This window comes from Gossypium hirsutum, chromosome D09 (genome assembly GCF_007990345.1).
Source record: "Gossypium hirsutum isolate 1008001.06 chromosome D09, Gossypium_hirsutum_v2.1, whole genome shotgun sequence".
Taxonomy (NCBI): domain Eukaryota; kingdom Viridiplantae; phylum Streptophyta; class Magnoliopsida; order Malvales; family Malvaceae; genus Gossypium; species Gossypium hirsutum.
Genome location: NC_053445.1, coordinates 42854297 through 42882199, shown reverse-complemented (window position 1 = coordinate 42882199; position 27903 = coordinate 42854297). Strand labels below are relative to the sequence as shown.

The window sequence follows — 27903 nt, the reverse complement described above, 5'->3', positions numbered from 1 at the left end:
AACTATTGCAAAAATAAAGGAAAAGTGGGTATTAAACTAAAGAAAACCCTATGCTAAAATAATAACAAAAATAGAAGACTATCCTATCTATCAGACTTCTCTCCTCTCAATAGTTGAAAAATAACCCTTTTATACTAAGGTTTGAATAGAGGGTCGCAACCTTGAACAATGAGCTTCATGATTTTTCCTCAAATCTCTCCACATTTTTCTTTGGTAATTATCCTAAATCTGATTCAGCGTGGTGACCTTATACAAGGAATATCACGACTTTCAAATGACAAGCTGTCTTCTCTTGTCAATGAACTATGCGCTTCCTGACTCAACTTGGATAATTGAGCTTCCTTTCAAACAATCTTGAAGGTCGCAATGCAACTAAAAGTTATGTTGTGACATTGAGGCAGGGCTATGCATAAGTTCTTCCAAGTCAATTTTTAACGTCGTGGTCGAGACACAAATGTCTATCTCAGCTTTGCATTATGGTTCAAAGCTTAAGGTCACAACCTTTAGTGGTTACATGTCGCAACCCTTACTATTGTTTTAGCTTACTTCTATATTTTTGAGCCCTTTTACCCATAAGATAAGTATAAATAATACGATATCTGACTTAAACACTAAAAAATTAAAGAAAGCTAAGAAATGCACTAAATTATAAACTATAATGCATGCATGGTTAAAAAAAAAGCTCTTAAAACATTTGTTTTAACTCTAGGTAAGCTAAGAATAAGTGTGAAAAGAGTGCTAGAATGTATATCAATTGTCCACTTATTAATTTTTACAAACGATATCGATTGTTTACATATTTATGTTAACGAGATGGGCTAAAAACAAAATAGTTGGGCTTAAAAGTTAAACCTACCTTATCAAAGATCCTACAAGAAAAAAGTGAGTTCTATAATTTAAAAATAATTAATAAAAATTACATTTTGAATTAACTTCGGCAAATGGTTGTCCATGTTCATTTGAATCTAGATAACCGTTTGTCTAGATTTATTCTATATGTGTTCAAAACTATAAAAAGTTTAACAATTATAAAAAAAATTAATAATTACTAGAAGTCCTATCACACGCGTATGCGTGTGAAAGCTATAAATTTAGAACACAAATATTTGTTTAAAATAACTTACAATAATAACAAAATGCATGGTTTAAAACTAATTAATAATAACACATGAAATATGTATGTAATAATTGAAATTTTAGATTAAATTGTTTATCATGGTATTGTCATTAATCTTAAGTGTATCGAGTTAACTTGTGACATCAACTCAATCAAATACATTGTTAATATATACAACTGATAAAGGTAATGTGTGTATAATAAAATTAAAATGTATAAAAATAAAGATTTAGTTTAGGGATAAATTAAAGGTTTTATTAATGCAATTGGCGTGGGTTCACATCCCATTATATGAATATTTCTATTGGTGTTTTTAAAGTGAAAAGACTAAAATACTCTCAAATGATATTACTTATTTTAATTACGAAATGTCATTCTCATAACTTTCTAACCAAGTTAGTGATCTTGTTGAGGGTGACACCAACTCAATTAGGAGTTTTATTAATAAAAAAATTAAAAACTTGAAAAAATTTAAATTTTATATATATAATTTTTATTAATAATATATAATCAAATTAAAAAATTGAATTAATAATTTTTTATATTCAAATTTTGCATATATAAAAAATCTGTATACAAAATTATTCGAATTTATATATACAAAATTCGAATTCAAAATTTTCAATTTCAACTTTTTAAATTTTGAATATATATAAATTATTAATAAAAATTACATATATAACTTGATTTTTGTTAAATTTTAATTTTTTAATATCTTTATAATATTTTTGTAATTTTTTAAAAATTTATATTTTTTATAATTTTCAATTAGAATGAATCTAGACAAATAGTTTGTTCCAGATGTAATTTTTTATTAATTATTTTTAAAAAAAAATTATAATTGTTTTAAAATAACTGCCCTTTATAGTGAAACCGCAACTGATGTTACATTACGAAAAAACTGATTACTTTTTTTTTTTATCATTAAAGACGATATATATTTTTAAGGGCTCAATTAATTTTTTTTCCATTTTTAGTAAGAGTTGTTTTTTTACCCTTAAATCTTTTTTTCTTGAGATATTTTGCTGCCAGCTGCCTTTTGTTGGTGGTTTGGACCTCATGGGTCATGTAATTCTTGGGCCTTTAGCATTCTTTATGTGGGCAGTATAACAAGGATCATTATGAAAAGAGAGGCTTTTAGGCACTAATAACGTAATGTTACAAGATATTGTTATTATAAACTTATTTGCATATGATATATTTTCTAATTTAATTTAATTTAAATAAATTTATTTAAAAAATTAAAAGTAACTAACTAATTAAAAGGAAAAAAATTATTGAAATCTTTGTGGGATTTACTGGAAAATCATAAGCGTGGGCTTTTTTCTGTTTTAAAAATATTTAAAAATAAAAATATGAAAATTAAAAAATAATAATTTTTTATTAAAATTGTTTTGTAAAACTGAAAATAATAGTTTTTAGCTTTAAATTAATTAAATGTAAAAAAAATTATTTTGCTTATCATGTTTTTTTTTTATATTGATATGTTTTTATTATTAAAAAATTATTTCTATTTATTTAATTCATATATATCAAGTGATAAAATCTAATTAATGAAAAAAAACACACAAAAAAGAGGAACACAAAGAAGCAATGACAAAATTCCCTTGCAAATAAACATTAGAAGAGAAATACAAGCTTATCTATGGTCCATACTTTAAAAGAAAAAACGAAATTGAAGCACATGATGTTGAACCATCCCTCCATTACTATCATCCATTGCATTTACACCATCACCCCCTTTCCACTCTACAGTTTCTCCACTTTCAACCCTCTCTTTCTCTCTCTATATAAACCCTACCCATTCCCAACCATCTTCACCCAATAACTTAAACAATCATGGGTTCATTTCCTCACATAGTGGAAGACTGCTTGGGAGTCCTCCAAGTGTTGAGTGATGGCACAGTTTTCAGATCCAAAACCATACAATTCAACATGCCTGTCATCCACCATCAGAACTCTGTGGACTTCAAAGACGCCATGTTTGACAAAACCCATAATCTTCATCTTCGAATTTACAAGCCCGCATCAGCCTCTAATTTTCCACCCAACGGTCGTCCTCATAAGCTCCCCATCGTCGTTTTCATTCATGGTGGTGGTTTTTGTCTAGGTTCTCGTACGTGGCCTACCTGTCATAATTCTTGCCTACGCTTCGCGTCCGGACTGAACGCTGTAGTCATTGCGCCGGACTACAGGTTGGCCCCGGAGCATAGGCTGCCGGCAGCAATGGATGACGCAGCCAGTGCCATGAGGTGGTTGCAAAGTCAAGCTTTGAGAGAAAATGGGGTTAGTGATGCATGGTTGAACAGTGGCGAGGTTGACTTTGACCAGGTTCTCGTCTTGGGTGACTCGTCAGGTGGGCACACCATTTGGCAGTTAGGTTGGGTGCTGGTTCGACCGAGCTGGCTCCGGTTCGCGTACGAGGTTATGTGCTGTTGGCACCATTTTTTGGTGGGGTGGTGAGGACAAGGTCAGAGTCGGGGCCTAGCGAAGCTTTGTTGAATCTTGATATACTTGACAGGTACTTTGTCATGGTTCCTTAATTACCCAATTCTAACAATATGTGAACAACATAGAAGTTGCTCATATTTTTTCATTTAATTATTTATACTCCATTCATAATTTATCTTACATAAATTTATATATGACCAATGAATTATATAAGTTTAACCTCGATCGTTTTATAAATATAACCATAATTAAAATTCTTATTACATATCCTTTTAATACATTTCTTAAATCATAAGAATATATGATTGTTGTTTTAAAGAACTATTTTATGAATACATTGTTTAATATCTCATCTAAATATTCCACATATATAGGGAATGAAGCAGAACTAATTAAATGAAATAATGATTCATTGAAAGAGACTTGAGTTAATTTTTTTGACATTCTCTTTTACGATTGTTCTCTAACCTTCGATTGGACCGCATGAAAATTAAAATAAACGATTGAGATTTAAGAGTGTCGTGCACCTTGATAAATGATTTGTTTTTCCCTCTTCAAATATTGCCCCATTTTGGGCACTTCCTCCGACCTAATTTGCTCCTTTAAATTCACCTCTTTTCTCTTTCAACAAGCCAAAGTTTTGTTATCGGTAAAATCCTTTTCACTTATGAACAGATTGACATTTATTTCAAGTTTTCTTACTTATTTTTCTAAAGGTTTTTATTACATTTTTTTATACCGTATTGAAAATAAAAAATGGGGATCACATCATTGGAATATAAATATCAAACAAGTATTTGATTAAAATTTTAATCATCATCTAATTTATTCGGTTAATAATGTGGTGGAGTTACTTGTTACAATAAGTAGATCAAATTTAATAAGAATAAAATATTTTAAATAATTTATCAACTACAACTAATACAAACATAATTGAAAAGCCAAACAAGGTTGAAATCTAAAACAATAACTATTTTGTGAAGAATTCATTTATATCGGTGTAAAATTTAAGTTCGCACAGTTTAAAATAGAAAATACTTATTAGATAGCTGTGTAACAAAAAAGATAATATTGTAATTTATTTCAAACTTAAATTTAATAAAACAGTATTAAAATTAGACTTACATTTTTAAATCTAAAAACATAAATAAAATAAAACAACTAAATTCCAAAAATATAAATAAGCTAAGAACTTAAGTTGAATATCATTTTATATAATGGGACAGGTTTACAAATATTATGTGAGGTTGAATCCCACGAATAGTGATTTAAAGTCTAGTTAATAATAATGAGAATCATGACCATATATATGCTCACTTAAAGTCTTAAGCAAGTTGGATTGGATATGTTGGTTACCAGCCTTCATAGTGAATTTCATTTTTATCCCAAGGATATAACAGTTCAATTTGAATAATAAAAAGTAGAAAACTGGGCTATTTCCGACACTTATTCCAAAATTTAGGCTTAATTTATTTATACTAAAAATATTTTTATGTTGTGGCTAATATATGTATTGAAGTAATTTAAAGTTATATCATGTCGAATCAATGTAATGACAAGACATACTTTATTTTAAAAGGAAAAACCATATTCAAACTTTATAAATAATATTATTACAAAACATAATTATAAAACTATAAAATACTTGGATTATAAAAAATAAATAAACAAACTTGATTTAGAAGGTTAAAAAGAGTAAAAGACAAATCAAATCATCTCATACAGATTTACAATTTTCAGGAAAAAAAAAACCCCTAAAATCTCGTATGAAACAAAGCCGGCTGTCCAAAAAAGCAGAAATGGTGGAGGTTCTTATCAATAAAAAGGCAAGGCAATCTCACCTACACCACATAAATATCAAATTATCAATCACCTTTTTAACATGTGATCCTTCCACTTATTAAACATTTTTTAACTAATAAATATTAAAAAGCTAAACATTAATAAATTAATAATATGCAATTCTACATGTATTTTCAGATATCACATGTAAATTAAATAACATATAATTTTTTATTTTTTTAATTAATTAATTAAGCAATTTTCTAGTACCTAATTAGAATAAAGAATAATTGTTAATAATTTTTTAACATGGTTTTATCAAATTTAGTATTTATATAACCTTATTGGAAATTATACATTTATATTCACCCGAAAATAACTTACTATCTAAATCAATAAGATTAGTATATGTTCATACTTATTAATTTTAAATCAACGGTATATTTTTATATAAAAATTTTAAATATGAATACACTATCACAAATAATTATTAATTCAAGTTTATTTTAAATATTAAATTTTTATTCTTGATCATAATACAAACTATAAAGATTTTTTAAAAAATTGAGCATTTATATATATTTTTACTTTCTTAATCATGGTATTTCTAAAGTGCTAAAAATATTTGTACAAATTTATGAAAATTAAATATAATATATATTTAATTGATACATATAATCAAGCTTATGAGAATTAAATTATATTTCATTAATTTTAGAAAATAAAGTAATTTTAAATTATTTTTTCAGTTTTTAAATGGATTTATTAATTAACAGATTCCACTCTAATAACTAATGACAGGTTAATATTTTAAAAAAATACTACATCTTATTTAATCAAGTCTTCGTATTAATTGAAATTCCTTAATTTTAATTGAACTAATAATATTTAGTTAAACATGTTATTATTCTCTATACTTTAATAAAATTTAGGATTCTTCATGTACTTAAAAAAAAGTTAAAAATTAAATCTTTTTGCTTTTTTATTTAAGAATCTCAATCTAATTATTAAATTTGTCCGTCAAAATTTGTTAATTTAGTTTGTTGGTTAGACGACCCTCATGTTACGTAGGATATGATTGATAGAAAATAAATATGTTAATTTGATAAATTTTAACAGAAACTACCGAAGATGATAATGATTAGATTAGAATTTTAAAATTAAAAATATAAAATGATTGAATTTTTAATTTGTTAAATTGACATTTATTTTAATTTATTTGTAGACATGGTAGAGTTTAGAATTGGATTTGAGGTAAAGAGGTGTAGAATAATAAAATGAGATAGTGGTTAAAATCCTGATCAGCACTCCCCCAGAACATTTCAGATAATCATCAAAATCTCTCTTTGTCCTTATCTTTGAAAAGGGGGTTTTCCATAGCTATCTAATCTAATCTTTCGAAAGGAACCTTTATTCTTTTCTTCTGGGATGATAGTTATCAAAAACCGTAGGAGGATTATGTAGTTGTGATGTTTTGGAAAGTTCGCAATTTGGACTCCTTTGTGCATGCTTCATTTGATTCCCTCCTTCTCTTCCTTTGTATTTTTGTCAACAAGCTCTTCAATTAGCCGCAATCTCCATCTTATTGCTCCTTACTGTTCAATGAAAAATCATGTATGGATTCAAAAGAAGTCATAATGTTGAATAAAGGAAAGGGATTATCATAGCTTTTGAGACTCAGCTTTAAAATCACATACTTGCTCAATATTATCTTTAAAAGATAATTATAAAAATTAATTCAACTTTTATCAATCTCATGTGAGTGTGAAAATTTAAAATAAAAATCTATCTCCATATTCCTTGAAGTATTTCTCTTTAAATTATATATGTATGTGGGTTACAAAATTACAGCCTAATGTTGACTGAAATGAGAAGCAGGTTTTGGAGGCTATCAATGCCTATAGGAGAGACAAGAGACCACCCATTAGTGAATCCATTTGGGCCCTGGAGGCCTAGTCTGGAAGCAGTGAAACTTGACCCTATCTTGGTCATCGTGGGCGGCAGTGAGTTGTTGAAAGACAGGGCTGAGGATTACGCCACCAGATTAAAAGACATGGGCAAGAAAATTGAGTACGTCGAGTTCCATGGCAAAGAACATGGTTATTTCAATTATTATCCATATTCTGATGCTGCAATTCAAACTCTACAACTTATCAATGCATTTATGGCTGCCAACTCTGTTTGATATGTATAAGTATGTTAAAAACATAATTTTAAAGTTATTTAGTCATGTAGCTATTTTGGTTTTAGATTTTTCTTTATTTTCCGGGTGGTATTTCTTGAAATTAGATTACTAGAAACATTGCATGTATGTCGAAACACCGTGTGTGTATGAAAGAGTGATCCTATCATTGGCTGTTAAACTTTCTCTTTTCTTTCTTTCTTTATTTTCTTTGATGTGAAAGTAATGTTTCTTGTATAAAAATAATATTTGGTGTCAAATGGTCTAAAATTCATTTCATTATCGTAGACACTTTTAATTTTGTCTACGCTTTTCAATTTTGAATTTATGGAGCTTTGATTTTGCTAAAATAGAGGTCTACATGGACTTGTAACTAAATTAAATTATTAGTTTAGCTTTAGTTTTAAAATTAAAATGTTGGTTTCAAGGTGAATTTCATTCAAAATTTTCGAGGTGGAAACTGAATTAATGGCCAGTTTTGAAATGAAAATTATGTCCTGATGATTCATTCAGATCCGAGAGGTTAAAACCTTTTAAAACATATTTCGTTTAGGGTCTAATTTCATCTTTGCCCAAACTCGATTTCAGAGGCCCAAATGACAAAGGATCAATCGTGGCCTAGATTCGATGTTTGGATTAAGGTCCAAAGTCATCAATTTTGGTCCAATTTCAAACCAAATTGATTAGACCCATTTCTTAGGGCCCAAAATTTATTATATTTTATATTTATCAATTAACTACTATATTTATTTTTATCTACTGTTATGATATATGTCCAATGAAAATACGAATTTTAAAGAAAGATTAGGGAAATATGTTGATTTTAGAGAGAAAATATGAAAACGCATCCTACAAGGCCATTCAGCCACCTCAATTGAAAGCGTATCTTACAAGACACGCTTTTTGAATTTTTTGATATATCAACTCCTTTGGTCAAATGTTTAAATGCTAATGGTTTTGTCATTGAGTTGCGAGTTTGAATCCTCTCATTCACACATTTGTATTTTTATTTCACGTTGTTTCAAGCTTTGTTTTTATTTTTAATTATTGTTTTTAACGCATTAGTTACTCTGGTTAGATGGTTAAATAATAGTGATTTTATCTTTAAGTCTAGGTTTGATTCCTACTTTAAACTCATTTATATTTTTTTATTTTTAATGAATAAATATACTGTTTTCAAGTTTTCAAATTTTTATTCATATTTTTAATTAATAATTTTTTATTTATAAAATCAAATAATTATTACAAATTATATAATAAAAATATATTTTTGATAAAATTGATACTTATCATTATATTAAATATTTTTTTTATTTTTTAAAAACATCAACTAATTTTTTAATATATTTTTCTTTATATATAATATATATATGTCAAATTCTCCATCTATATTGTGGGTACGGTGATTTCTAATATTATAAAATCAAATAATTATTTCAAATATCATTATTATTTTTATATATAATATATTTCAAATATATTTGTTTTTTCATCTACATTGTGGGTATTGTCGAAACCACCTTTTTGTTTAAAAAGAAACGACGGGGATCGACTTTGAAAATAAAATGGGAGTCTCCACCGATCTTTTATTACGGTGTGATCGGTTCACCATTAAAAATAAAATTTAGGTATGCGAGATTTGAGAAAATAGGTTCGTGTGTCGGTTACTCACGAGGAAGGGTTAGCACCCTCATGACGCCCAAAATCGGTACCGAATTGATTGTTTGATGTCTTAATGTCGTAATTTTGAAAAGATTTTAAAAATACAATCCTTTTAAATTTAAAATTTGAAAAAACCCAGTTGAGCAGCAAGATATACTTGTTTTGCAGAGATAAATTGCCACACTCAGTGAGCTAGGGTGTAACAATTCAATCTCTGAAATATAATTTGTTCTTTTTTAGAAAACCATGTAATTTAAAAAGGAGATTTGATTATTTAAGTCAATCGAGAAATTCGAACCCAGTAAGTTAGGGTTTGATCTCTCGAAATTCTTAAACAACCGGCATTCGAAACCGAAATGTCGTATCCAATAAGTTAGGATCAAACATTTGGAAAGCTCAGGAACTTTATTCAATAATTGCATGCATGTTTTAATAAAATGGGCACTTGATTATCTAAATTCATCGAGAAGAATTGAAACCCAGTAAGTTTAGGCATGATTCTCTCGAGAACCTATGAATACCAAGCCCTTTTTTAGGACTATGAAATAAAATGATTATGGTGCTTTAATAAAATTCGACTCTTACAAATGGGGTATGATTGAATAATGATACATGTAAGGTAAAAGATAAATAACCATTTAAACCTAAATTAGAAACGATTAAACAAATAATAGGCAAATACAAATATTGACCTCAATTATATCATGCAAACATCCATATTAATAATTTAACAACCCATAAAACGAATAAAATAAATAAAGTTTAAGAAATAAAACATTCATGTACAAAAATTATGTAAGAAGGCTAATCCGAAGTTAATGATATACTCTATATACGTATATATACTAAAAATAATCTAATTTAAATTATATATATTTTTAAATAATATTGATAAACTTAAAACGTATTGATAACAATTTAAAAAATGTATTATTATTATTATAAAATTTGTATTAATAATAAGTTTGAGAACAATATCTATCTAATATTAAAATAATGCTAAAAACAATGAATATAAGAATTGATCTATTTAAACAACTTTCGAAATCAAAATTAAACATAAAAGGCATTTTGAAATTGAAAATAATAATCAACGAATTTTAAATAAAATTAAAATAATAATGTAAAAAAAATGAAACTAATATACGATTGATTCGAAGTATTGGTATATATATAAAAAAAATACAAACGAAAAGTAATGGTTTATTACATTTTAAACTATAATAATAAAAATTTAAATACTATTAAAATTAAATATTACAAATAATATTAAAGTAGGGTTAATTATAATTAAAGATGTTGTTGAATTTAAAAAGAAATCTAAATTTGTATTAAATCGGAATCTGTTTCAACATTGAAGGACTAAACTAGCAATTAAACGTGAGCAATAAAATAATTACAATCGAGCGTTGCAAACGGCACCGTTTAAAAATTGATCAAAATGAAATCGAAGCCAGATGTGCGGTACAAATTAAAAAAAATAAACAAAATCAGATTGAAACAACATAAGAAAAAAAAGGACTTATTGCGTAAATAAACTGAAGAACCCATGTACGCGGATCCTACCCTCGAGTCGGGTCACCGCGCGGGTCTCGGCACCGAACGACGCCGTTTAAGCTTGGATCTAAATGAAAACGATATCAAATATGCCGTACAAATTACAAACAATTAAAAAAATTAAAACGCAGTTTCAGTAAACACACAAGGACCTATTTAGCAAATAGACCAATTAGCCCAGTATGTGCGGATCCCACCTCGGATTGAGTCACCGCCTGGATCTGGTCACCAAACGACACCGTTTTGAAGCTATTACGCTAGCATCCAACGGCGATGTTTTAGTCCCGTGTTTAAAACCTAAATAAACCTGAAAAATCTAACACCCTCACTTAAAAACTAAACCTAAACTCTCCCCTTTGCGCTGCTCGCCGAATCGTCGTTCATCAACCCTCCAAACCTCCGTTCGACCCCGATTACGACGGAGGGAACAAAGATCTGGCCTCCAGGTGAACTCCTATCTTTCTAGTCTTATTCTTTTTTATTTCTACACTAAAAATGAATAATAGAACTAAAGAAAAACAGAGAAAGGCGAAGAGAGGATTTTGAATCACCTTACGAGTATTCCCCTTTTTTCTTTGAATTTCTTTTGTATTTCAATATGCGTCCCCCTTACAAAGTTCAATCGGCCCCTTTTTTATAGCAGAATAGAGACAAAGAAATAATTTTTTTTACAATTTTTATATTTACTGCCCCTATTTCTGTCAATTGCTGCTCCTTTTGCCGTTGTGGTCTACTTTTCTGCTTGTTTGTTCGTCTCCTGCAGGTACGGAGGCCAGCTAGCATACGGAGGCAGCGGACGTGGCACCACGCGCATGGGGAGAGGCGTGCGTGGCAGCGGCGCAGGAGGCTCCTGCTGCTGTTAGGGTTTTCGGTGTTTGGGGCTGAGTTGGGTTTTGGGCTGGGCTAGAGTTTTGGGTTAGGGTTAGGTGACTTGGGTCTTTTGTATTGGGTCAGGGTAGAATTTGGCTGGTGTTAGGCTATACATTGGGTTAGTTTGTATTGGGCCTAAAGTCTGTAAATGGACATGTAAAATGGACTGCTTATTTTTTTTTTTGGTTTATCTGTGTTTGTGCTTTTGGGCCCGGGCAAATTGGCCTATTACAGGTATGACATTTCAAACACTTTTATATGTGAAATATTTCAATTGATTATATCAAATATCATAATGTTTAAATGTGAAATATTTTAAATACACATACAAAAATATAATATACTAAAATTCACTACACTCATGATATGGATTGAAAAAATAAATATTACACATATAAAAATTATATTTACATAAATAATTATATTTGGAAATAACTATTTTATTTTATAAATAAAAGAGTTATTAATTAAAAAGATTAATTAAAAATATAAAAAAAACTTGAAAACAATATATTTATTGATTAAAAAAAGCTTGAAACGATGTAGAATAAAAAATAGAAATATGCTTACAAGGGAAATCAAACCTAACTAAAAAAATTTAATGTAATAAAATTAGTAATTAAAAATAAAAACCAAGCTTAAAACAACATAAATATAAATATAAATATGATTAGGAGAGGGAGTCAAACTCGGTGCTTAAAGACAAAATCACTAATATTTAATCATCTGATAGAAAAAGTTGATATGTTGGAAAAGTTAGAAAACGTGCCATAGACATGTTTTCTGTTTCTCTCTAAAAAATCAATATTTCTCTAGATATTTTTTAAAATCAGTTTTTTTTTTCTGCTCATGATATATTATTTTATATTTTAAAAAAATACCATAAAAACAAATGTAAAAAAGCGTGTGGATGATAAGATTAAATGGAAAAAAAAGGTGCGATAATAAAGAACATTTAATCAGAATTCATAGGTGCTTCTGGCTTTCCAATATTGTTAGCCAGCTTCTTACTATTCACATATCATAAAAAAAAAATGCCATGTTTGGCTTGTAGTAATAAGTAGAAAGTAGAGCTGATTCAGCCTTGAAAATCACAGATTGGTTCCAAACAAGGAACTAACTTCTCATTTTCAACAATACGTTGGAAATGGAGCAAGCAAGCAAACAAACACAACACATATTTCAAGAAGATTGGAATCTTCAAATTTATTAACTAACAGCAAGCAAGCTATAATCAGACTTAACCACGATGCCCTAACTCTAATTACCAGTTCCAGCAAAAGTTTGGTCCATGAGCTTGTCTAAACGCTCCTCCATCTCAGTTGTTAGATAATTCTTCCAATCCCCAACCTTGCCTTTCCTGAAGTAGAAATTGTTTTCAACTTTGGCCTTTGTTTGTTGCTTTACCCCCGTCTTGTTTACATCCAAGTTGCTCGGATTCTCAAAACTACATAGCCTCACTATTTCCTGCACTGCTCCCACTTCTCCTTCCTCCCGTGAAATAGGGTACCCCATGAACTCTGCCAATTTCTTCACATATGGCTCCGTGTCTTTCATCATTTCTTCATAGTTGAGGAACAGAACCTTCTGTGGTTTCTCCTGACTTGCTTTCCAAAACCCTAAAACATGGTCCAAATAGGGTCCATAGAAAGACTTGCCTTCACAGAAAAGAACGAAAGCCTTCTCCAGGGAAAGGTGATTCTTTGTTGGGAGCTCGCTTGGCTAGAAAATGATACAGTGAAACGAATGCATCCTTTGGCTCCCTACAAATATAAACAACTTTGCAGTCAGAGTTGAGGACAGACTTTGGCAAGGCATGGTAGGGTGTCTGGGTGCTAATTAGAGGAAGTCCAGGCTCGCAGATATCTAGCTTCTTGCCGGGATTGGATAACGTGGGAATGCAATCGTGAGAGACCTTGCTGAGCAAAGGACTGGTGGAAGTGTCGTAGCGGGTTCGAGTAACGATGGCAAAGGTGAGAGCCTTGAGCCAAGTGGAGCCACTTTTGGGGGCACTGCACACAAAGATATCAGTAGGTTCAGCTTTGAAGCCTTCTTGGGACAATATTATATCTTCTATGAAGTTGGGGCTGCACCAAAAGCCTTGGTAGTGGTAGAGTGGATACCCAGCGTTCCAGCCATCATCTTTAGGTAGGTTTGCTATTGTATCCTTGACATTTTCCATGGTTTTTTTTTTCTTTTTCTGAGAGAAATCTTCCAACCTACTCAAAATTTGTGAGGGGGAGAAAAATCCCAAGTGAATCACACTGGAAAGGGCTACACTTATTAATATAGCCTGAGAATCATACCTTTTAAATATTATTTCGTTTGGATGGAAGGAAAATCAAATTTTAATAACATTTAATATCTCTTTTTAGCTTGATTAGCCAAGTGTGTTCAATCGGTTAACCGACCTGAGTTATATATCATTAATCAAATTAACTGATCCTTTTATAAAATCTTAATCGTTAATAGAATCAAATTTTTTTTTAAAAAAATTAACTAAAATTTATATAATTTTTAATTTTTTAGTTAAAACAAATATAGAAGATATCAAGAATTAACTCAATTAACCTAATCAAGATCAGATAAGGACATCCATAAACAAGAAAAGCCAGGATCTTACTTTTAAAACCCAGGAATATTTTTCTAAAAACCCCATAAACCCAGAATTTAAACAAAAAATAGAAAATGAACCAATCAAATTAGAGATCCAAAACCCAAAAACAGTACATCAAGAGAAGAATAACATAGTTGCGTAACTTTGATAAAAATTCAAATTTCCGTTAAAAATGATGTATTTTCCACAGTTAAATTTAAATTGATTGAAAATCTTAAAATCAAACAATAATTTAAACCATTAAAAAAAATCGAATTCACCAGAACTTTTCTGTCAAAAAAAAGTAAATATGATAAAAAAATGTATAATAAGATTGTTAAAAAAATATATTTTTTCTTATTTTGCTATCTAATTTTTTTATCACACTTTGAGGGTCTGTTTGATTGGCAGTAAAATGTTTTCCGTAAAATGATTTCTGGAAAATGTTTTACTTTTCTGTAAAATGACTTACTGGAAAATATTTTCTGGTGTTTGATTGAATCTGTGTAAAATATTTTCCACTGTTTGACAGATTTCCTGAAAATATTTTCCGGAAAAGTTATTTTTTACATATATTAATATATATTAATAATTTTTTATATTTTAAATTGTTTTTACATATATTGCAATGATTTATTTATAATAATACTCAATAATAAGCTACAATATTGATCGTTATAAATTGAAAAAATATTATCCACAATGAGTACTAGTAAGAATATTAAATAATTATAAATTGCTTCGAAACCATAATGAGTACTAGAAATAATATTATCCAAATACATAATTAGTAGTACACCACATAATAACAACATTGTCCAAGTCCATAATATTACACCACATAAAAGTATCAATATCTTCAACCTTGAGAAAATTTTTGAAGCCAAATTTTTCTATGCTTCTTACTTTTAACTAAAAACATTTTGGCCTCTGATTCATGACTCCCTAGATAATCACACACAGAACACAAGAATTCATCATCAAATCCTTCTTCCTCCATCGACATCACTTGTTCGTAAAGTTGTGCTGTCTTGTCGGCAGTAAATTGTTTCAAAGCATTAGCAATTTCGCCAAGTTGCTCACCCACAAATTTAATTTGTTCGTCAACGAGACTTTCTTGACCACTTTTTCTTTTACGTTTGGATGTGCCAGATGAAGATACATTTGTTCTTACACTACACCAAAATAGGCTTTTAGCGGCGTATTTAGCGGCGTTTTAATAACAAACGCCGCTAAAGATCGATCATTAGCGGCGCTTAATTGAAAACGCCACTGAAAATAACATTAGCGGCGCTTTAATAATGCGCCGCTAATGCAGGGCTTTAGCGGCGTTTTTATGGAAGCGCCGCAAAAAAATTAAACCCAACGACATCGTTTTCTTTGCTTTCGGGGGTTTAGCGGCGTTTTTAGTAAAGCGTCGCTAATGCTGGGTTTTTAGCGGCGCTTTTATGAAAGCGCCGCAAAAAAAATTAAACCCAACGACACCGTTTTCTTAGCTTTCAGGGGTTTAGCGGCATTTTTAATAAAGCGCCGCTAATGCTCAGGGATTTAAATAAATTTATTTAAAATATTTTTAAAGTTTTTTGGATACATTACTGATTTTTTTAGTTTATATATTAAATAATTTATTATATAATCGTAAAAAAGGTAGTATTAATTTTAAAATATTGAATTAATTATCATTATAGTATATGGTTTAGAGTTTAATGAGTAGGTCGGGGTATGGATTTAAGGTTTGGGAATTAAGGTTCAAGGTTTTGTGGTTTAAGGGTTAGGTGTTATATTTAAGGGTTAGGGGGATTTAGGGGTTATGTTTTAAGGGGTTGTGGGGATATATTTAGGGTTTGGTTTTACAGTTTAGGGTTTAAGGGTTATGCTTTAAGGTTTATGGTTTAAGATTTAAGAGTTACAATTTAAGGTTTATGGATTATGGGTTTAGTGATTATGTTTTACGGTTAATTTAGGGTTTAAGTGCTGGGGTTTAAAGTTTAGGGGTAACTGGGATTAGTGTTTAAGGTGTATAATTTTAGGGTTTAGTGTTTCGGGGTTTTGATTAATTAGTGTTTTTAATGAAGCGTTTTTCACCCTTACTAATTGTAGGGTTCTTACAATGTCATATGTTCGTGCTCTTGTTTGAAGACAGGCGCAGACACGAATACTAGTTGAACTAAAATCAAGATCAGTCAAGGGAATAGAATTATATATATATCGATCCTTTCTATTAACCAATATTCATGAACTTCTATTTCGGATTGTTTTGATCCTTCTAATTTTTTTCGATTCTATCGTAACATCATAAGCTTTGCCTTCTTAATTTAATACAAAAAATTACATAATATTCTTCAGAAGGAAGACATATATCTAGCTCGAGTTTTGATATTATTTAAAATTATTTTCATGTACACAATTATAATTAAAATTTTACATATTAAATATATAGCGTGGAACAGAACAAATTTAATTTAAATTTATTTAAGAAATAATTAAACCTTTCAAATATAGAAACAAATTTCATACTAAAGGAATTATGTTGTCATAAAAACGGTGCCGTTCAATAGGCTTATTTAGTGGCGTTTTCAGAGAAACGCCGCAATATGTAGACCTATAGCGGCGCAATACAGAAAACGCCGTAAAAAGATAAGATATTTTAATGAAAACGGTGCCGTGTTTATCAAAACGGCTGTGTTTTGTGTGTATCCAGCGGCGTTTTTAGTTAAACGCCGCAAACATTTATTGCAGAGAGTAAAACGCCGTCGTTTTGGTCTCCTACATTTTCTCCCTCGTTCTAATTCTATTTTTATCTAAACGACGCCGTGTTAATGACTTCACAAGTGGCGTTTTTGGTGAAACGCCGTAAATGTGCAGGATTTAGAGGCGCAATGTCAAAAACGCCGCAATTCCTTGTGTTGTATTAATGCAAACGTCATTTTCTATTAACCCAAACGCGGCCGTTTTGGAGGTTCTCTAGTGGCGTTTTGGATTAAAAGCCGCAGTAGGTAGGAATTTAGTGGCGTTTCTAATAAACGCCGCAATAGTTTATTTCTATTACTCAAACGTCATCGTTTTTCTGTCTTCTGTTTTTCCCTTACCCTGAATCTATTTTCAGCAAAACGGCGCCGTGTTGATAGCTTCTTTAGTGGCGTTTTTGGTCAAACGCCGTAAATGCTGCAGGATTTAGAGGCGCAATGTCAAAAACGCCAGAATTCCTTGTGTTGTATTAATGAAAACGTCACCGTTTTTGTGGGTTTTTAGTGGCGTTTGTTTTTAAACGCCGCAATTGCCATGGATTTAGCGGCGCGTCTAGTTAAATGCCACAAGGGTTTATTTCATTTAGCAAAACGTCGTCGTTTGCTTCCCCTCCGTTTTCCTCTTACTCTGATTTTTATTTCCCCCTTCTTCCCCAGCAGACTTTCGACATTCATTTCCCCAGCAGCCCTAATTAGTTCCCCAAACTTTAAGATTTTTAGAGAATTCCCCCTGAAATCCCTAAGTTCACCCGAAAATCGGCAGCCCAACGAGTTTCCCGAAATCGGCAACCTTGAAATCGCCAGCTTAGAGGTTTGTTCTCTTGCCGACGGTAGTTCAAGGGTTTTCATTTTTCACATATTTCAGCATTTTCATCTATATTTATTCGTGAAATGCAGTAGTTTTCACATATTTTAGTTTTCACATTATTCTTTTTTTCGTAGAGTTTAATTTTTAAACATGCAATTCAGTTTTTATTCTACCTAGCCGACTGATGAGGGTCGTCGTATTTAGTTGAGAAATAGCCACTGAAGTGACAAGTAGCCATTGAAATAAGAAAATTCAAACTAGGGTTAAGAAAGTAAGAACATTTTTAGGTATTAATACGGTAAATTCAAATTAGGGTTAAGAAAGTAAGAACATTTTTAGGTAATAATTTACATAACCTTAACCATTTCGATCAGACAATGAAAATGGTTTTAAGAGAAGAATTCTTCTCTGTAAACTTAGTACGTTACTACCTTGGTTAATCATTTATTTCTTTTCTGTCGAAAATAGCTCAGGATGAGGGGTAGGTTATTGATGTTGAGATTCATTCTCAAAACCTATTGATTCACATCTATTACTGTTTGCTATGGCAGGGCAACTATACATACTATTACAAAAATCCAGTAGTGGCAAGGAACGGAACACTACAGCACTGTTCAAAATTTGTAAGTTCAAATTACATTCTGAGCAAAGTAATATTTTTGGTATAAATCTTCTTTCAGCCTCTTTATTAGGCTGAACTTTGAGATTCAATCTTTTTTTGATTCTTTTGCTTTTATTGTCTAGATTAATGATAACATTTGTTGTTGAAGTATGGACTTATTAGTCACTGCACAGTTAATCATATGGACTTACTGCCGATTCAGAAATTTGATCAAGTTTAGTTCTTGTATTTTTAAAATTTTTAAACTGTAATATAGTGGTAAGTAAATCTATAAACTAAAAAGGTCTGACATTTTGTGAATATTACATGGAAATAGCAAGATGATTTTTGAAAAATGTTTCTTTTGGGGCTCTGGTTTTGTATACATGTAATTGGTTTTGATTATTTTCCTCTAGCTTATGTTTCATTTTACTTATTTTACAATTGCCATGTACTTTTCTGACTTATGTTTTTTGTTATCATCCATCAACGATTGCTATATATGTTGAGCAAAATAGAAGCAATTTAATAAATTTAATAAATTGGATTAAAATTTTGTATTTTAAAATTATTCGAAATTTCGGAACTATACGTTACATTCAATAACAAATTAATCCAATTTCTTTTCACATTTCAGTTTCATTGATATCAAATATGGTTAACTGTTGTATACATATTATTCCATATAACAAGTAAATTATTTTGAAAATGAAGGTTATTTATGTCTAAATAATATAAACATTTGGTTAAAGCCCGTATAGTTCGCAAATATTTATATGTTTTCCTCCAAAACAAATTTTTTTTCCTTTAGTTGCTATTTTAATCACCGAAATTTAGTTTGTTTTGTTTTCTTTTATTTAATTTGAATCATGGAAAAAAATTTCAAACTTTTAATTTATTTTTAAGTTTAATTTTAGATAACTTACAAAAATTTAGTATATAACTTAATACATTATAACACAATACATAATTGGTATATAAGCTTGCATAACTTACATAATACATAATAACATAATACATAACTTATATATAAGCTTGTATAACTTACATAATAACTTTCGTAACTTATATATAATCTGATAATACATTACATAATACATAATAACATAATACATAACTTATATTATAATCTTGCATAACTTACATAATAACTTACATAACTTACATATATTCATTTACGTATGTAAGCTATATTTAAATTTTATTAATAATAAATTTATAACTTAAATAAGTATTACTATTTTTTAATATTGTACATATATTCATTTACGTATGTAAGCTATATTTAAATTTTATTAATAATAAATTTATAACTTAAATAAGTATTACTATTTTTTAATATTATACATATATTCATTTACGTATGTAAGCTATATTTAAATTTTATTAATAATAAATTTATAACTTAAATAAGTATTACTATTTTTTTAATATTATACATATATTCATTTACGTATGTAAGCTATATTTAAATTTTATTAATAATAAATTTATAACTTAAATAAGTATTACTATTTTTTAATATTATACATATATTCATTTACATAACACATAACTTACATAACCTACTTAATATATAACTTGCATAACTTAAATAAGTTACGTAATAATACATAATACACAACTTACATGCGTAAATAATACAGAGCTTACATAACTTAAATCTCCTTCTTCACCATTATGGTTCACTTGATAATTTATCTCCCGGACGAAGCAATTCTTGGCGGACCCGTTTTCTATCGATGGATGTATCCCATAGAAAGGTGTTAAAGAAGTATTTTTAAAATTTTCTTTCATTCACCTCTATGCCTATAGTTACAACTTATGATAATGTTGTATATTGTGTTTAGGTTCCTATCCAAATTAAAGTCTTACTGCCGCAACAAGCGATATCCAGAAGGATCGATTGCTGAAGGCTACTTGGCAGAGGAATGTATGACCTTCTGCTCAAGATATTTGGAAGATGTCGAAACAAGGTTGAACAGACCAAATAGGAATGCTGGACTCACGGACTATAACTTAGCCGATAGTACTTATTTGTTCCAAAGTTCTGGACAACCAATCGGCAAAGTTGAAATTGCAGAATTAGATAATTTATCGTGGGTACAAGCACATCGATATGTTCTGTTTCACCACGAATCATTGGAACCTTTACGGAAGTAAGTTCTACAAATTTTATAAATATTTATCAAACTAAAAATTGTTTATCTTCTAACAAAGATCACATTTTTTTTAACATATATAGTGAGTACAAACAAATATTGAGATCTCGTTCGCGCAACCGAAGAACACAACATCGAGATATCAGTAAGTTGTTTACAGAATCTTTTTATGAATGGTTAAGCCAAACGGTATGTAGTTGGAGCTTTCGCTTACAAATAATAATGCTTTCTCATAACATTTTTAATTACTTAGTTTTCTTTCCATTCAATAGGTTTCGAATGGGAAGAGCGTAAACGACGAAGTTAAATGGCTCTCCCAAGGTCCAAATCGAGTGGTTAAAAGATATAGTGCGTTCCTCATCAACGGATTCAGATTTCATACAAAATATCGCGAGAGGTTGAGGAGAACGCAAAATTGTGGAATAGTTGTTAATTCTGCAATTACAAGTTATGCTAGCGCTAGGGACAATAATCCAGTCGAGGGAAATGTGGAATATTTCGGACAGCTTACTGACATAATTGAGTTGGATTACTACGGAAAATGGAAAGTTGTCTTATTTCGAGGTGATTGGGCCGATGTTAATACAGCTCGTGGAATCAAGCAAGATCAATTTGGTTTTACAATGGTGAACTTTGACCGATTGATTCACACAGGACAACAACTGATAGATGAGCCGTATGTATTCTCAAGTCAAGTCAAACAAGTTTTTTACTCAAAAGATCCAACTGATGAGGTTGGTACGTTGTACTCCGTAACATCCCTAGAGACTTGTTTGACATGGGCAGTGGAAGTAGAGATAACATCTACGACAGATCAGAAACTTTGTCATTTCCAGAACAAAACTTAAACGATAATATCCCTAGTACTAGTGCACAATTTCAATAGGTTCGTCAGGATACGGATGAAGATTTTTACGAATAATGATGTAGTAAGATTTTACGATTGTTTAATTATATGTAACTTACATTAGTATTAAATCTTGGTCTTATTATATAACTCAACTATTTTATATGTGCTGTTATTGTTGTAATCAGTTATTAAGTTTAATTACATTTTATGTGTATTGCAGATAAAATGCCTAGAAGAAAAATTATAAGGGAAAGCATTGTTCAAAATGATCCAAACTCGATAGAAACAAATAGTACTGAACAACAGACAGCAATTGGATCTTCGAATGTTCTGATTACACACGAGGATCCTACAGAAGTTCAAAGTAACTTACATTAATTCCATGCGTGTTTACTTATAATTGATTTATTTTTCAAATTCTTATATTATAATATACCATTTGTAGCTGAAAATGGTGGGACGCGTAGAGGTCGATGACGTATGATACTTAGAGAGTTATACGAGTTAGATCCAGTCAAGCGTGTCAAGGTATGCAGAAACAGTTTTGGTCAGCCTGTTGGATCAGAAGCTCGACTTTTAGCAGGATACATGGGCATTTTAGCACGAAATCCGAATATGTTGCCTATCAACTACGAATCATGGCGTCAAAGGCCCGATAGCAACAAAAACCAAGCCCTCGATAATATTAAGGTAACAAAATGTTAATGTCATCTGTAATGCTTGGGAAATAGTTTCATTTATATTTACTTTATTAACTTGTGTTTTTTGTAGGCGAGGTTTGCTTTAGAGGTCTCTGATGCTTATGTAAAGAAGGCATTGGGAAAAAGATGGAGAGACAATAAAAGTACTTTGAAGAAAAATTATTATAAGACAAAAACCACCCTCGATGAGAAATTGCAAAATGTCCCGCCGGGTATGTTGAGGTACCAATGGGAAGATGCGATTAGATTTTGGCATTCTCAGAAAGGCGAGGTACGACGTACTTCCAAACTATTGTAATTATTTTGGTTTATAGTATTTACTATTTACGCACTAAAAATTTTATAACGTAGGATCGTGAACGAGTTGGAAAAAGCAGCCGGCAGCAACAAAAATTCACTCACACAGCCGGGTCGAGAAGTTTTGCATGTGTAGCTGAGGCGGAGGTATTTTTAATTTTTTAATATTCTCAAATTTGTATAACTTTCTATTAAATAATATTTTTACTACTATATTGTAGGAACGGTCGTCCGGTCAAAAAGTTGGACGCCTACAACTTTTTGAAATTACACATAAGAAGAAAGATGGATCTGCTATGACTCCTGAAGCTGGTGAAATTATGGTACGTTTACTTAATACGATTTCACTTGTTTTAGTTATTCATAGTGTTTATTTTCTAATGGTTTAATTCATTGCTTGTAATGCGACTATTGTTATATTGCATTTGTTTTTTTACTATATATATATTGCGTTCCTAACTATGTGATTTATTTATTAGGAAAAACTAAAGGAAAAAAAGACGGAGTACGAAGCGATTGCTTCTAGTGATAGTTCTGTTCATCTTGAAGACATTGACAACCGGATTATTACTGAAGTATTTGGTCCTGAAAAGTATGGTCGGGTTCGATTTCAAGGATCTTTTATCAGCCCAACCCAATATTTTGGATCCAGCTCGCACCAATACATGGCTTCGGGGAGTCAATCTCAAGCTGAAGTTCAGAGGTTAAAAGACCAGATGGCTCAGATGCAAGCGACCACATTTGAGGTTCAAAGGAAATATGAAGAACTTCAGCAACAACTTAAAGCAGAGGCAGCAACGAGAGAAGCAGAGGCCGCAGCGAGAGAAGCAGAGGCTGCAGTGAGAGAAGCAGCGAGAGAAGCAGCGATAGAAGCAGATGTTCAAAAGAAATATGAAGAACTACAGCTACGACTTCAAAAAGATGCAGCATCGAGGGAAGCGGAGCAGAGCAAAAAGTACGACGAACTTCAACAGCAGCTTCAGATTATGATGAAGATGTTTCAGCAGTCGCAACTTCCGCCGTCATAGTGTATGTTGCATAAATACTTTTAACGCTTTTGTAAAGAAAAGTATGAATTCAATTTTATTTATATCAATTAATATTATTTTAGTCATTTAATTTGAAATATTATATAAATTTATTGTTTTTTGTTAGTTTAGATTTGGTTGCTTTTGATTTTTTGTTGCAGGAGGGCAGAAAAAAACAGAAAGTTTTATTTTAAAAAAATTCTAAAATTAGTGGCGTTTTTTAAAAATGTGCCGCTAAAAGTCATATCAAACAATGGCATTTCTGAAATAAGCGTTGCTAAAAGAATACTACTTTTAGCGGCATTTTTAAACAAGTGCCGCTATAGAACAGTACTTTTAGCGGCTTTTTTGTCCTAAGCGCCGCTAAAGAACATGATCTTTAGCGGCGTTTATTTTCTTAGCGCCGCTAAAGAACATGATCTTTAGTGGCGTTTATTTCTAAGCGCCGCTAAAGAACATGCTCTTTAGTGGCGTTAATTTCTAAGCGCCGCTAAAGAACATGCTCTTTAGTGGCGTTTATTTCTGAGCGCCGCTAAAGAACATTGTCTTTAGTGGCGTTTATTTTTTAGCGCCGCTAAAGAACATAATCTTTAGTGGCGTTTATTTTTTTAGCGCGGCTAAAGAACATGATCTTTAGCGGCGTTTCTTTCTAAGCGCCGCTAAAGAACATGATCTTTAGTGGCATTTTTTTCTGTAAGCGCCGCAAATGTTTGCGACGTTGTCGTTAGCGGCATTTTTTGCGGCGCTTCTTCAAGCGCCGGAAATGGATTTAGTGGCGTTTCAAAGCGCCGCTAAAGGTAAAAAAAACGCCGCTAAAAACCTGTTCTGCTGTAGTGTTACCTCTTCAGCCTCTTCATTGTCGCAGTCTACAGGCATTGAATCTTCATTACCATCATCCAAATCTATGTCAGCAAATGTTCTGGCAAAACTCCCTGTTGCCATATCTTTGCCAACAACCACAGCCATTTCATCATAATGATCAATGCTTTTATTCAAAATGGTTCATACTTCTTGTGTGCCTGTTGGATATTATACACAATTAGAATAACAAGTAAAAAACAATTGAAATATACTTAACATATATATACATATATTACCATCACTGTTGCATCGTATGTCGCTCTATCACATGTGATCATTTTCATGTTATCATCCCATCCAAAACCACTTGCACCTCGAATTTTGCATATAATCTGCCACTGGTTTTTTACTGTCGTGCTTCGTATCGCATTGGACTTGGAATCTAGAAGAAATGGCGTCGGCAACTCGATTAATAGAAACTGATTTGAAAGTATTAGAAGGCTTATTTTCTTTTCGAGCCTCCTCTGCTAGAATTTCAAGGAAAACATGTTCCATCGGTTTTGTCCACCTGAATTGCTTGGAGGTCCCTTCTTTGTTGCCCTTACCCATTCTACATAATAATTGTCATTGTCAATAATTTCAATATCCAACAAGCTTAAAACATAATAATCAATTCAATATCCAACAATGTTAAAACATAATCAATATCTAACAAATTCAAGACATATATCAAAATCCAACAATCTAAAATTTGACAATGTTATTATCCAACCAACATTTACAAAAAAAAAACATCAGTCTAAAACATACATAACATAGAAATAATAACCCTAAGCCCTAAATCTACCTAATATTTCTAGCCATATAATCAGTCCACATAGTTTCTGCAATCTCATCTCTCTTAGCAGACCATTCTCTTGTTCTTGTCTTTCTTCTTGCTCCGTGAGAGTTTGTATTATCGAATCAAACTCAGACTCCTCGTATAATCCTTGATTAAGTAAATCACTAGGATCAACTCTAATTATATGATTATGAATGATACAACAAGCCAAAACTATATCTACTTGAGTTTGAAAATTCCAAAATGGTTCAGCATCTAATACACGAAACCGTTTCTTCAAAATCCCAAAAACACGTTCAACAGTGATCCGTAATGATGAATGTCGAAGATCAAAGAGTTCCTTTGCATTTTCAGGCTCTTCAGCACCAAACTCTTTTAAATGATATCGGACACCACGATATGGGGTAATACATCCAATTCGGATGCCATATCTAGCATCAGCAAGATAATATTTACCTACAATTTTACAATACGTAATTAATACTGATAAACTATGAGCTTACTGGAACTATTTGTGATAAATATTACCTTCTGGAATTCTTAATCCTCTTGGGCGTGAAAGTGTATCACTTAAAATACGAGAATCATGTGCACTACCTTCCCAACCAGCTAGAACATAGGCAAATTTCAAATCAAATGTAATGGCAGCCAATACATTTTGTGTCGTCCCCCCTTTACGGCTACGAAATCTTCCTTGCATGCTAAGTGGAACGGATGCACGAATATGAGTTCCATCTAATGCTCCAATACAATCTTTAAAATAAGGATAAAACCTTGGATTGTTTCTAATTTCACTAGGAGTTGACTCATCAGGTAATCTAATAACTAGTCTATACAATTTCAAAATAGCTCTCAATACAACCCTAAAGTAATGGTGAACTGTCTGAATTGATCTATAATATCTAGATCCAATCACTCGAAACCTTACATTATGACCAATTATATGTAAAAATATAACTACTTGCTCCCTAATATCGACAGATTTAGACGATTGTAACAAATTATTCGTACTAAGAATATCACATAAATTAAAAAAGGCGATCGGTCTCATCCTTATTATATCAATGCAATGCTGGTCACCACTATATAAAATACTATTAATATAGTTTTCTCTTTCATAATCTCGATTCTCACGAGGGCGAGAAGCAATTTCCTTCCTAGTTTCTAATTTTTTAATCCAAAGAGCCCCAAAAGCTAAAACTGAAGCCACAACTCCGGCAATTGCTATTTGATTTTGATTACGATCCATCTACACAAAATAATGCCACACAAATATGTAATCACTACTACAAAAGATGCAAGATTTTAATAAGATCACATAAAGTTACCATGACTAAAAAAGTGCATACATACATATCAAGCTAATTATAATTGCCCAATAATAATTTTTTTAAAGTAGCACTTAAATATTGATCATAGTTAATACAATACTTCAATTGGTGCAAGAGTTTGTTATATATTATTAAGTTACCAATACATACATATATTGATCATGTATTTATAAAGAGTTTTAAATTATAATATGTTTCATGTATTTAAAGAGTTTTAAATATATTGATCATGTATTAAAGTTACCATGACTTAAAATATCTTTCATGTACATATTGATCATAGTTAATAATATGTTTTTATAAAGTTACCATGACTTAAAATATATTGCCCAAAAGCTATAAATGTTGATGCCTCTTTTTTTTAAAATATAAAAGAGTTTTAAATACTTCAATTGCTATCAAGTGTGTTTTCTTTTTTTATTTCAATATAAACAAAAAAAATTGACAACGTTATAAAATTTTTTTATTTCTATTTTTTATAATTTTTTAAATTATAAATTTGACAATGTTATAAATAATGTTTAACTGCACTGCTACAATTGCTATATATACAGTTAAAATTTCGGACATAATTAACAAAAATATCAATCTTATCATAAATATAACAGCTCATCACTGCCATTTCCCAACAAATTAAAGAAAAAATGTAAATCAATAATAAACCATACCCAAACACATCCAACAACCATTTAATTCACTTGAACCGAATTATAACAACCACAAATGCATATTAAAAGGCTTATCACAAATCAAGCACACCACAAATCTCTTATGAAAATATCGACCAAGGCCACCAACACGAGTACGAATCCTAAGGTAGAGGCTAGGACAGCAAGAACTATACAGCTGGAGGTCAAGCATACAAAGAAATTAGAACCGTTGGGAGCAATAAAAAATAGAAGCTAAGACAACATCAGTCTTGCCATCATCAATAAACATAATCAAAATCCAAATCAATAAACATACAAAAATTGGGTCATCTTCAACAGTTTATTTTAACACAATTACATCCAACTTGTATAATTAAAGACAACATCACATGTTTTTATCTTTTCACTTCTATAATAATTAAATTTATATCGATATTAATTAAAAACTACAACATTTCATCCATAATTCCTGATATAATATTTAATCATCCTCAACAACTCTCATTACCATATTAACAATAATCTGTAGAATTATGAGCTAAAAACATGTGAACTTCGCTCGTGTGAATGGAAGTAAAAAGAAAAATACTTATTCATAATTTATGATTAGTTTCTTTAAAAAGAATTAACTTATTTGAATTAACTTATTTTTAAAGGCAATTATTATATAAAATATCCAAAAGCCGTAAGCAGTATCTACATATAATTCAATCTGTAGAATTATATTAGTGTCAAAACATACTAACCCAATGGAGAAAAAATACATAAAAAATGAAACTCTAATATATTTATAATTTAGTCTTTCAAAAACAACCTTTATTCATTTATTTTTCTTTAATTCCCACATTTATTTCATGTTTCTTTAACCC

The 27903-nt window shown here is 30.5% G+C and overlaps 1 long non-coding RNA gene and 2 pseudogenes across 1 annotated transcript; 2 read left to right on the top strand and 1 right to left on the bottom strand.

The window, feature by feature from the left end:
* The first annotated feature begins 2795 nt into the window (after window positions 1-2795).
* On the top strand, window positions 2796-7599 carry LOC107891210 (probable carboxylesterase 15; annotated as a pseudogene).
* A 3211-nt stretch (window positions 7600-10810) lies between these two features.
* LOC107892880 (uncharacterized) lies at window positions 10811-11811 on the top strand. Its single transcript, XR_001682650.2, has 2 exons — window positions 10811-11197; window positions 11515-11811. It is a non-coding gene; the product is annotated as an uncharacterized lncRNA (long non-coding RNA).
* Window positions 11812-12598: 787 nt separating this feature from the next.
* Window positions 12599-13858, bottom strand: LOC107892881 (cytosolic sulfotransferase 17-like; annotated as a pseudogene).
* Window positions 13859-27903: the final 14045 nt, after the last annotated feature.